The 12,122-nt window shown below is 39.3% G+C and overlaps 2 protein-coding genes across 48 annotated transcripts in view; one reads left to right on the forward strand and one right to left on the reverse strand.

Moving 5' to 3' along the window:
- The window catches only part of LOC121059350, a 143,204-nt gene that overhangs the window by 42,005 nt on the left and 89,077 nt on the right, over positions 1 to 12,122 (reverse strand). The gene's annotated exons all lie outside the window — the stretch shown is intronic.
- NGF (nerve growth factor) overlaps positions 7,382 to 12,122 on the forward strand; it is a 35,382-nt gene continuing 30,641 nt past the window's right edge. The window contains exon 1 of one of the 4 annotated variants that reach the window (XM_040536113.1): positions 7,382 to 9,911. The gene's annotated coding sequence lies outside the window, so the exon portion shown is untranslated. The remainder of the gene's footprint in view (positions 9,912 to 12,122) is intronic. The other 3 variants (XM_040536110.1, XM_040536112.1, XM_040536111.1) reach the window with 3 other exon arrangements.

The raw sequence follows: 12,122 nt of genomic DNA on the forward strand, positions 1-12,122 counted from the left end.
AGCTATTTTGAAATGTTCAACTAGCTAAGGCTTCCACCCTTAATAGTCAAATGCAACTCATTCCAAGTTTTATGTTTAGCCTATGATACTAATTTTATAGCAGGACTTCCTACTACATCCTTTGTACCTCCCATGGATAGCATGGAATGGACTACAGATGAATGCAGAAACTAGGGTCAGTCATAGCTGGACACTAACATATTTCCTTTGTGTGTGTACACATATGCATAGTAAGAGAATACATATAAAGGCAGGGGATAGCCCTCATGCTTTAAGATACTATTCATATTCTGATATCTAATAAGAGAAAGGCAGTTTAAAAAAAATATTAGTGATGACTATTTTAAAAACTATTTGGGAGGGGCTTCTTCCAAAAGAGACTGAACTACCTACTCTTAGTAATATGTACCAGTGTTCAGTAGGGTGGATTGGTTTCCAATCCGAGACATAATTCACGTGCCTGAAGGAAAATTGCAGTCAATGTCTGATCTTACTGTTGTGAAAGTAAAAAGGCCAGGTGAATATCTGCAGAATTTGAAACAACAGAAAAACTAGCAATCAGCATGACAACCTGATAGCACTACTCTTTTAAATAAATAAAAGCCACTGCAGGAGAGAGACATTTTACACTTCATTGTATTGAATCTGGTCTCCAGGTTTGGAGAGTTTCACTCTATCAGCTTATAGAAGTCTACATGTCCTCTGAATCATAGAATCATTAAGGTTAGAAAAGACCTCCAAGATCATCTGGTCCAACCATCCCTCTATGACCAATATTACCTGGTAAACCATGTCCCTAAATACCATGTCCAACCTTTCCTTAAACACCCCTAGGGACGGTGACTCCACCACCGCCCTGGACAACCTGTTCCAATGCCTGACTACTCTATCTGAGAAGAAATGTCTCCTAATTTCCAACCAGAACCTCCCCTGGCACAACCTGAGGCCATTATCTCTTGTCCTATCACTAGTTTTCTGTAACAAGAGGACGACCCCCAGCTCCCCACAACTTCCTTTCAGGTACAGGGGAACAATCACATCCCTGGTCCTTCTGGCTACACTATTCCTGATACAAGCCAGGATGCTGTTGGCCTTCTTGGCCACCTGGGCACACTGCCGGCTCATGTTCAGACGAGCATTGACCAACACTCCCAAATCCTTTTCCTCTGCACAGCTTTCCAGACACTCTGCCCCAAGCCTCTAGCGTTGCACAGAGTTGTTGTTACCAAAGTGCAGGACCCAGCATTTAGCCATGCTGAACCTCATCCCACTGGCCTCTGACCATTGATCCAAACTGTCCTGATCCCTCTGCAGGGCCTTCCTACCCTCCAGCAGATCAACACTTCCCCTCAACTTGGTTTGGTCTGCAAACTTACTGAGGGTGCACTCAATTCCCTCATCCAAATCATCAATAAAGATATTAAAAAGGATGGGCCCCGACACTGACCCCTGGGGAACACCACTGGTGACCAGTCACCAGCTGGATTTCACTCCATTCACCACCACTCTCTGGGCCCAACCATCCAGCCAGTTTTTAACCCAGCAGTGTACCTGTCCAAGCCATGGGCTGCCAGCTTCTCCAGGAGAATACCATGGGAGACCATGCCAAAGGCCTTGCTGAAGTCTAGGTAGACTACGTCAACAGGCGGGTCAGCTGGTCATAGAAGCAGATGAGGTTGGTCAGGCAGGATTTGACTTTCATGAACCCATGCTGACTGGGCCTGATCCCCTGGCTGCCTTGCACATGTTGTGTGATTGCACTCAAGATGATATATTCTATAACCTTTCCTTGCATGGAAGTCAGGCTGACAGGCCTGTGGTTCCCCAGGTCCTCCTTACAACCTTTCTTATAGACGGGTGTCACATTAGCAAATCTCCAGCAATCTGGGACCTCTCCGTTGTACCATGACCACTGACAGATGGTGGGAAGTGGCTCGGCAATCAAATCCCCTAGCTCCCTCAGCACCCTTGGGTGGATCCCATCTGGCTTCATGGACTTGTAACTGTCCAGGTAGAGCAGCAGGTCTCTAACCGTTTCCACCTGAATCATGGGGGGTTTATTCTGGTCCCCATCCCAGACTTCCAGGTCAGGAGGCTGAGTACCCCAAGGATAACTGGTCTGAAAGTGCCAGTCTCGGCACTGAACCACATGACTGTGCTTGGTCACAGCAGAAAGCCTGCTGGAATTCAAGAAGCATTTGGACAACACTCTCAGACACATGGATTGATTTTTGGGTGGTCCTGTTTGAAGCCAGGAGTTGTAATGAATGATCCTTGTGGGTCCCTTCCAACTCAAGATTCTATGATTCTTGATTCTAATCTCTTCAAGCACATTTTCCTTTTTAATTAAAACAACATTTTGAAAATAAAATTGCCCTGTGACAAGAACAAATGATAGAACAGCAGCTGTAGTGATTAGCCTGTAAGGACTTGCATAATGCAACGCTAATGAGCTGAAATACACTCTTGCAGAATATCAAAATGATTTCTTCACTTGGGGGAAGAGGTTCCTTTTATATGAGCATTTAGCACAACAGATGGTTTGCCTACTGTAGACATAAAAATGGTTTTATCAGATGTCACCACTGCTTACAAATGTCAGAGAACTTAGAAAACATGTATGCCTCAGAAATCACCTACATGAACTCTGGGGCATCTCCCTGCATCCATGTGCTGAGTCCTATGAGCAGTTCTACTCTCAGGAAGGGCATGGTGGAGTTAGAAAAGGTACATAGACAGGCATATAAAGAGATTAAGATGATGGAACAGCTGCCTGATGAGGAGAGAGTAGAAAGACTGAGGCTCCTTGGTTTGGGGACAAAGACGGTGGGGTAGGATATGATGAAGGTTTATAAAATATAAAGTTAGTGGATAAGGTGATTATGGAACTGCTGTTCAAGAAACCTGACACTACTAAAACTTGTGGACACTTGTAACTTACATGAGATCAGTTCTGAACATATACAAGAATACTTTAAAGATATGGCACAGAACTTGTGGATATTGTTGCTGCAAAAGGTTGTGGAAGCAACTGATACCCTCAAGTTGAAAAAAAAAAAAACCAAAAACACAGACAAGTTCATCAAGGTTCAAGCAGGTTGACCCAGATATAAAAGGAATTAGGGTAGGGGCATACTCTTCAACATTCCCTCTTCAAAAAATGAGTAAATATGATCTCCTGCTGGCACTTCTGGGGACAAAGTACTGTACTACTTACACAAACCAATGATGCATTTCTTACTAATCTAATTCTGCTGTAGTCATTAAACACCCTTTTCTGTTCTTAGAGCTTCAGCGACAAAAAAAAACAAAAAAACAAAACAAAACAAAAAAAAAACCAGTTCCTTTACCATGGAATACAGACTAACAAATCTGATGCCTTCAGGTGTTGATATATAAAGAGTGAACAACAGTACTGTTTTTAATTAACTGCAACACAACAGAGTGTAAGAGCAGACACGCATATTGCACAGCTACTCCTGAGTGTGCTTCCCCTTAGAAACATAGAGGAGCACTGCTCAGGGAGAATTCTGCAGATGGGATTCTTTTTCAAAGACTGAATTCAACTTAAGGAAATTAAATCTTGAATGACTGGAAGGCAATCTGTGGTTGTCCCCAAAATATGGCCTCTATCAGGTTTACTGATTTACAGTACAGCACAGGTAGCTCAAAAAATTTACATGGTTGAACTGTTTGAAGAAATTTGCTGACACTATAAAATTTGTCCTGGTACAAGAGCTTAGACAAATCCAAGATGAACTTTCAGACAGTCACAGAGTATAACTGTTAACTTTACCAAATTATTTTTTTTTACTTCAATTCCACAGCTTGATTAAGTTTTGCTAGTTGATACTTCAGTTTCTTCTGTTGGGGCATAAATATTCTCTTAAAAAAATTCAGTGAAATCAGTGCCCCTGAGAAAGAAGTTTTAGACACAGAGTTTGTAGGAAAACAGTTGGTCCAGGCAAGCTGTACCTCTTGAGACCATATCCAGAAAACTGAGCTTTTAAAGATATTTAATGAAATGCCTAACTTTACACTGAAAAAAAATATATATACCAGCAATTTAAATGCAGAAGTTTGTGCCACCTCCTCCTCAAGCTTTGAGCAACAAGGCAATCTTCCCTGATAGCAGAGTTTTTCTTTTGTGGTCTGGTTTATGCCAAGGGGCACCCTGAATTTCCTTGGAGCACACTGGAAAATGAAGGTATCTCTGCAGAAGAATCTTTGGCACAGTGCTCACAGTTCTTGTATGTTCCAACACTCCTTGTTATTAGGCACCCTTCAAGCCTCCCTTAAGAACAATTACAACATGCTGCCTTGTGGGGATTGCCTGTAGATGAGATTCTGCTACACACTGTATTCAATGTACTTGTGCCTCTACTGAGACCTACTACTGTATAGGAAGGTTCAGTACTGCAAGTCTGAAAGAAGTGAAAACTCTGATATGATCATAAGTCATCTGCCCACTAACTATAATATTCTTTCCCTGTAGATATAAAATCTCTTAAGCATCTGCCAGTTCCCAAAGGTCATGAGCAAAGTATGGCTGCAGTGCCAAATTATTCTCAGTATCTCAGAGCACATTATGCACACATCATGAAGCCAGACTTTGACAAAGAGAAATAGTCTCTATTAGAGAATGGTAGAAGAGTAGTAGAGAGTGAGAAGAGAAAACATGAGGCCCGTTTCACAGATCAAACAGGAGACAGGAGTCATTCTATGCCACAGTCAATACTCTGTACTGAATTCCTCTGCAGCAAGCAGAGGAACAGAGCTTGAAGCAAAGGTTTGTCAGGGAATCCACATGTGATAGCCTTGCTATCCAGGAACAAGTAGTATGTCCAAACTTCCTGACAAATACTCTCATTGCTCGCTTGCATTGGGTGAATGAATCTTTAAACAACTATAAGTTTTACTGACAGTGCTAATTCCCCCCAAAATGATATACCTGTCAGACTTTGTGGATCTTATAAAAATTAATGCTAGCTCAGTGTTTGTAGCATATATCCACTCAAAACAAACAAACAAAATAAAAAAGCATGCATTTGACTAGTTTTTGAAATGTTCCTATAATGAAGGCGAATATTAGCAGTACACCAGAGCACATGTACTCCACATAAAATTGCATCAAGGCAGTTTTTGTCCATGAAGAGAGACCTCATACAAAAGCTCACAAATAGTGAATTCTGTCTGACAAACTCTTTATGGTTTCCAAAGAGACTTCAGACTTCAACCCAGCTCCGGTTCAGCCAAGTGAAAAAAGCTACATCCTGGGAAAAAAAAAAAAAAACACACACAAAAAAAAAAAACTATGCAGCTACTAAGCAGAGTATACTAAAACTTTTTATTTCTTAAAGAGGAGAATGGAATAACCATCTGAGTGCTAATTTTCAAAATTCATAGTTCATTTAACATTTGTAAGTAGCATATATGCTCTTTTTTGACCCTCATTGCAAAGCAATAGTTGAGTGTTAATTCCAACAGAATTGCATATTGCAGAAATGTTTGTAGTTACTACATCTTTCCAAACAACTATCAGGGAAAACCTCTACTGAGTCTGAAGAGTACTGTAAAGTTTTTCTCATAGCTCTGCTTTGTCATAGGGACCCACAAGGATCATCAAGTCCAACTCCTGGATCCACAAAGGACACCCCCCCCAAAACAAAAAAAAAAATGTGCCTGAGATTGTTGTACAAAGGCTTTTTTGAACTCCGGCAGGCTCGGTGCCGTGACCACTGCCCTGGGGAGCCTGTTCCAGTGCCCGACCACCCTCTTAGCGAAAAATGTTTCCTGATATCCAGCCTGAACCTCTCCCTGACGGAGCTTCAAGATGTTGTCATCACTTCCAATACAATTATATTCTATGTCTGTAACAGCACTTGAACAACCAAGACATTTTGCTTTTAGTAGGCTTGGGCTTTTCAGATGTTTTCCTTACATAACCAACCAAAACAGAAAGAAAAGACTAGTGCAAATTACTTCCATAATTCACCATAAATGAATGTTTCTAATCACCACTTGTTTTGAATTGCAGTGTATCAGAATGCATCATGTACAAATCAATTTTCCAGTGTGCCCAAGCTACATTCTGGCTGTGTTATTGATTCAATTGAGAAGCCATATTGTAGAAACAGTTAAGAAAATATTTACAGGAGATTGAGTCTTACAGTAATCAGTGATGAACTTGTTTGTCTGACCTATTTATTCATGACCCACAAGCGACCTGCTTGTTTCTAGTAACTTCTGCCATACACATAAAGATACATAAACTAAGACAACAGACCATTCAATTCCTGTATCAATTTTTTTCATCTTTAACTAACACAAAAAGAGAATTTGCATCGTGATGATTCCCCCCAGCCTCTTGATTAACATGTATCTGGCAACATGGGCAAGCTTCCTCCAGGTAACTATTAAGGCAAAAGTTTACTATCACTTCACATTCAATTTAGCCTTAGGACAAGAGCTATCAGACAAGTTTACACAAGATAACTATGTTCTATTTTCTGGACATTTTAAAAACTGGAAATAATAAATTTTCTTTTAGGTAAAACAGACACTATCTAACATGCTGAATGCCTCATTTGAGATGCTTAAGACTTTTATTGCATTCACATCTAAGCACCTCCGAACAGCTAGGGGAAGGACATTATTTTTGATACATATTTTTCATGTAGAGATTTAGTATTACAAGGAAGTATTGAATGTAGTTGTCTGCATGCACGCACATACACACACACACAAATACGTGTGTCAGAAGAAAACAAGTCCATTTATCCTCATGCCATCCTCCTATACTTTTATGGTATCTCTCAAAAGCATGAGCTTGTAAGCCCCTTTCTCAGCATCCTAACACCTCTGTAAAGTATCAGGATTTTAGGAACAGCAGCTCTACTCACCTGTGTTACTTACACATCCATAAAGATTTCAGAAATAAATTAAGACTGTTTATAATTTTTTTTGGCAGCTTTTTTCTTTGAAGAATGTTACTTCTAAATAGAAAAGCCCAGACACCTCTTCTCAAATACCTTTCCTGGCATGCTTTCAGCAGCACAAAAGACACTGATTCCAGGAGAAACACACCTACAGTCCTCAGGTCCTCTTACAATCCTAATCACACATAAGCACAAGGCACTTTTTTTTCATACCCTGTGAGTCCTTCACTCTCCAACTTTCTGGGAAGGTGCTGATGTAGGAGGAAGAGGCTGTGGCAATCCACTGTTGCCATTGTGGGGGTTAGGGCAACACTAAACTCAGTCCAGTTATCAGAACAGACAGCCCTAGAGCCAGCAGAGTACAAACCATTTTACCTGTAATCAACATTCTCAAAAGGATTATTCTCCATTTTGGTCTGAGTGCTTATCTTTCCCTGAAATGAAAGCTGTTACTGCACTACATGACAGTACTTCTCAGGAGCAGGTTGAATTCATTTACTCTTAGGGGAAACAGAAATACTGCGTAAGAAAGCTCATACAAGAGACCATGGGGGAGCTGGAACTATTGCAGTAGAGTTTCAGTTTCCTTACTCAGCCAAACATTATCAGTCCCACACCTTGTATGTAGTGGCTTGCCAAAGCAAGAGAATCCTCAGCTCATGTAGGATAAAATTTAAGGAAGCATGCATGTAGTAAAACTTTTCTCTCTAAATCTGTGGTTCAGACCACTGCTAAAAGACATATGACTGCTGTACAATGCTTTCAGCTGCTCAGCTGTGACTATGGTGTTCCAGCTAGAATTAAGCATTCTTCTGTGCATTGCTAGTGTGCCTGTAGGACCACACCTACTCCAGAAGCTAGAAAAGTTGTTTTGGGGTACATGGGAAGATAAAAGCAGAGAATGCAAGCCAGTGCTTTTTCCCAGAGATTGTTGCAGCTTTCTTGCTCATTCATATCAGCCTGCTAGTATAAACTCAAGAGGTACAAAAATAAGGTACAAGAGGAGGACTTCTTTAGACATAAATAAGTGCTATGGATTAATTGCAAACACAGTACATTGTTGTATACTGTGCCCAGAAGAGCTTTTGTGATCATACTATAAGAAAAACGGGCAGCTCTTGCCAAGAAATCAGTTGTAGAGATGGCTGAATACATGCATGCAGTATCTTTTAAGTAAAAACAAAACAATAAAGCATATCTTTTTATCAGGTTTGATGCTGTTTGCTACAGTTACAGTGGGCAATAATGCTCTTTCAAATTTTCCAGCACAAAGTCCTAATCCAAGGATATTCTAACAAAGCGAGACAAATGCTCTCTCAACACAAGAACAGCCTGGCATTTCTGCAGTGAAATATGAAGCTAAGGCCAAATACCAAGGTCAAGTTTTACAGGCAAAACTTTCAGAAACTCCGATGGCTGGCTGTGTGAATGAAGACATCACACTTTGGCCTGTGACTGGTATCACGTGTGGAAAGCATTTTTCTTCTAGAAAAACAAAGCAATCTGAACTGCATAGTTCCGGCAAACTGTTTTCGCACTTGCATTAATCTTTTTGAGCTGCAGTTTCCTTATGGATATTTCAGGCAATTTTAAATGGACACCACCTCTAAGGAGTCTAGCACTGAAGCCACTATTATCTTTGGCACTATGAGGAAGGAATGTAAGATTTGTCTACTAGCTTTAATAAAATGTGAAGATATTCTTGGTTCAGGTTCAAAAAATGACATATCCATTTGGCAAATAAGAAACATTATCTCAAAGTTACTTTGCCTTCTTGCTCTACACCTCTATACAGTACGTTCCACATTCTTTTTCTTGCCCAAAGAATTTTAAGGACAAGTCTCTCCAGATGGCTGCCCTCTTCTGGACAGAATTAGAAAATGTTTGATTATTTCCACATCGATAAAGTGCAGTGGGCTGGGTTTCTGTGGATGACAATCTAATTCTTTTTCCTCATGTTTCTGTGTAATCACAAAGGTTACACTTTGCTAGAATGAGATCTATGAAATCCAGGTGGCTGCTTCACAGTTCTCCAGTTCTCAATGTAGTTAGCCAACTGTCTATTGCTTTTTTTTTTTTTTTGTCTTATGCACTTTTTCACTTTTGCATTTCTTCTCTATATTTATCAATGATAAATTAATTTTAATAAACGCACTGTTGTTTCATCACAAGGGCTTAATCCTCCTTCACAAAAATAATGGAAAACATTTCCATATTTCTTTGCTGCTTAAGGTAAACATGTTAAACAGAACATTATGGCTGGAAGGGGTTTTCTGTCATCTTTTTCCTCTGCCCTAAGTCAGGATCAAATATTTCTTTGCTACTCTTGATCGGTGTTTGGCTGACCTCTGTTAAAGGCTGCTGGTAACGAGGACTGCACAATTTTTGCAGACAACCCAGTCCACTGCTACACCAGTTAACTATTAGTGTTCCTTTAGGAACACTATAGACTGATGACAGGAGTAAAGGGCTCTAGAGATCAATTTCAAAAGAGCCTATTCATCAGGGAGCCCAAAGTTTCTTTAAATTGAGTGCAAGGATTAAGATGTAAAGTAGAAATGCTGATGACAAAAAATCCCTGAAAGAGTTTCAGGGATTGGAATCAGGAAGTTAGAGGCTTTTCTCTGTATTATGTATGCGTAGTCATACAACCAGTGCATGCTTTGAAACTTTCACTGCACATCTGTGCATCACTGCATGGACTAGGCACCAAGCCAACGGCTGAATTCCTACGAGTCCGTGCAGCTCCCACACGTTTACAGCACTAGGACCCAGAGGGAGCTTCATTTCTGTGAGTCAGTGCAGCTAGCTGAGTCCTGAGAGCACTGAATGAGGCTGGAAAGACAGAGGGAATGTGAATGGCTCTTCTGGCTTGGGAAAGTGTCCACGGACCAGGGTGCTGCAGACTACAAAACAGCTTGGACAACTCTCCAGATTCCCTGTTCCTCCGGTGTCGAGTGATACAGCTCTAAGGTGAGTGACCCCACAACAGTCAGTTTTCTCAACACAAGTAATGTGGCTGTCGCACCACTTGTGGAAGTTCGGTATCTTCAAAATCAGCCAATGCGTTTTTGCTGTACTGTGATTTTCACTCTCTTGAAGAGGTACAGATCAGATGTCTTTGAAATACGGAGTCCTCATTGCTTAAAAATAACATCTGCTCAGAAAAGCTTGGTCTAATAAAACTGAAAATTGCATTTACTAACGCAGGTTAAACTGCATGCACATCTGGAACATATTCGTAAAGCATTTGTGCTTAAATTCAAAGCTTGAAACAGATCTTTAGTAAGAACAGCTTAACCTTAGAGACAAGTAAGTATTCTTCTCATTGTTTTTATTCAGGTAAATCAAAACTTAGTTTTATTTGCATAATACTGCAGTTACTTCTACATGAATATTCTTTACTGTCTCAGTTCTGAGTACTAAGGCTTATTTAACACTTTCCTTTTTTTTTTCTTTTATGATAATTCTACTCTAGATAAGAAATCCTTTCTTTTCTAATATAAATAAATAGGAATTCTGGTAAATCAAAGCATGATTGGCTCAAGGCAGAATCCTTCTAGCTATAGGGAGAGCTGTTGTTTTCCCTACGTGTATCCTCTAGGAAGTCTAGTTGGAAAAGCTTACAAACTCCCTGCTGCTTTGACAGACTGACACTGACAATGTTTATTGATTTATACTGGGTGATAATGCTGTCTTATCTAATGCATCAGTCAGAGACAAAAACGGGGATCCCAGTCACAGAGATGCAAAGAGTTTGTGTGCTGAGAACAAAAACTGTTTGTGCTTCAGTTGCTTTCTTCACTTTAAATTTTCCTTATATGCTCAAGAAGTTTTAGAGAAACAGTGAAAGTTATCATGCTTGTCAGGCTGGTTTTTCCAAGTTGTCACAACTTCGAAGTTGCATTGTAACTGTAACACAGATAATTTATGGGTGCTTTCATGTGTTAGTGTATTACAATAAAGCTTTTTTGCTGAGCCAAAATAAAATGTGACAATTACCTGCAAAAAGATAAGCAGGAAGCTGATTTGCCTGTAAGTTCATATTCTTTGCACTTCTGAGATGCTTCAGATATTATGGAAAGCAGGCTTTTGTGAAAGCCTGAAAATTATCCTGCCAGCTACCATTCTACATTTGTCTGCAACTCAGAAGGTTATAATATTTTTTGCACTTTCACAAAAAAGATGGTGTAATGAAGAACCAAATAAATTCAAGTGTTCACATTGTATAATAAGAATTATTTGTCCCTCAAATATATTAAAATATATATACATTAATAATATTTTAATAAATTTTAGCAAGGTCTGGAGAGGAATTCTTTCTGACAAATGTGTGCAGTATAGTTATAGTACTTTCACATCTGGATTGATCCCAGCCACTCACCCTAAAGGGATCTGTCAGTCTGACAAAAGGGTAGCAAAGAAAGTAATTGTGGCTTTCTTTTTCTCACTCTCTTAGCTAAGCAGTGTCCATTTTCTCAAATCAAAAGCTTAAATTATCTTATCAGATGTCTTCATTTAAGTTCAGTGGAAAATTACAATGAGCACAAAGGATCGTTCTAACCCTTATACTAAGTAAACAGTTATTACATAGAATGATTAGGCAGTTTATATAATCACTGTAACATGCTAATTCAAAACATCAGATTAGAAAAATACACAAAATATGTATTAAGATTAGCACTTTTAAATGAAAAATTCTTTAATGGGATACCCAGAACAAGGGCCAGATAGAACACATTTAAAAGCTAGATTATTTCCATCAATAGCATCAGTCCCATAAATTCACTTACTGCTCCATGACTTTGGACATAAAAATGGTCCTTTAAGTGCAAATTCCATTGTTTTTCTGTTTCTCCAATATGCTTTTGGAACTGATAGAATATTGAATTCATAGTAATTAGCATTAATTGAATTAAATTGAAGGCATGAGGAAAAAATATTCATGATTTTAAGAAGATAACATTCTACCATTTTCTAAGTTCTAAAGAACAAACTTTGATGTTAAAAACAAAGAGTTAGTAAAATTAATGCTTTAATTCCAAAAGGTTTAACATTCTAGCACCAAAAGTCAAATGATGGTATTGGTGGGTTTAGAAATATTTATTTATCCTTTAAATCTTAGTCCAATAAAACCTAGTGAAACTCAGTATCTTTCAAATCCGCTACAGCAATGGTGACCTC

The sequence above is a fragment of the Cygnus olor genome, chromosome 24, assembly GCF_009769625.2.
Source record: "Cygnus olor isolate bCygOlo1 chromosome 24, bCygOlo1.pri.v2, whole genome shotgun sequence".
NCBI classification, from domain to species: Eukaryota; Metazoa; Chordata; class Aves; order Anseriformes; family Anatidae; genus Cygnus; species Cygnus olor.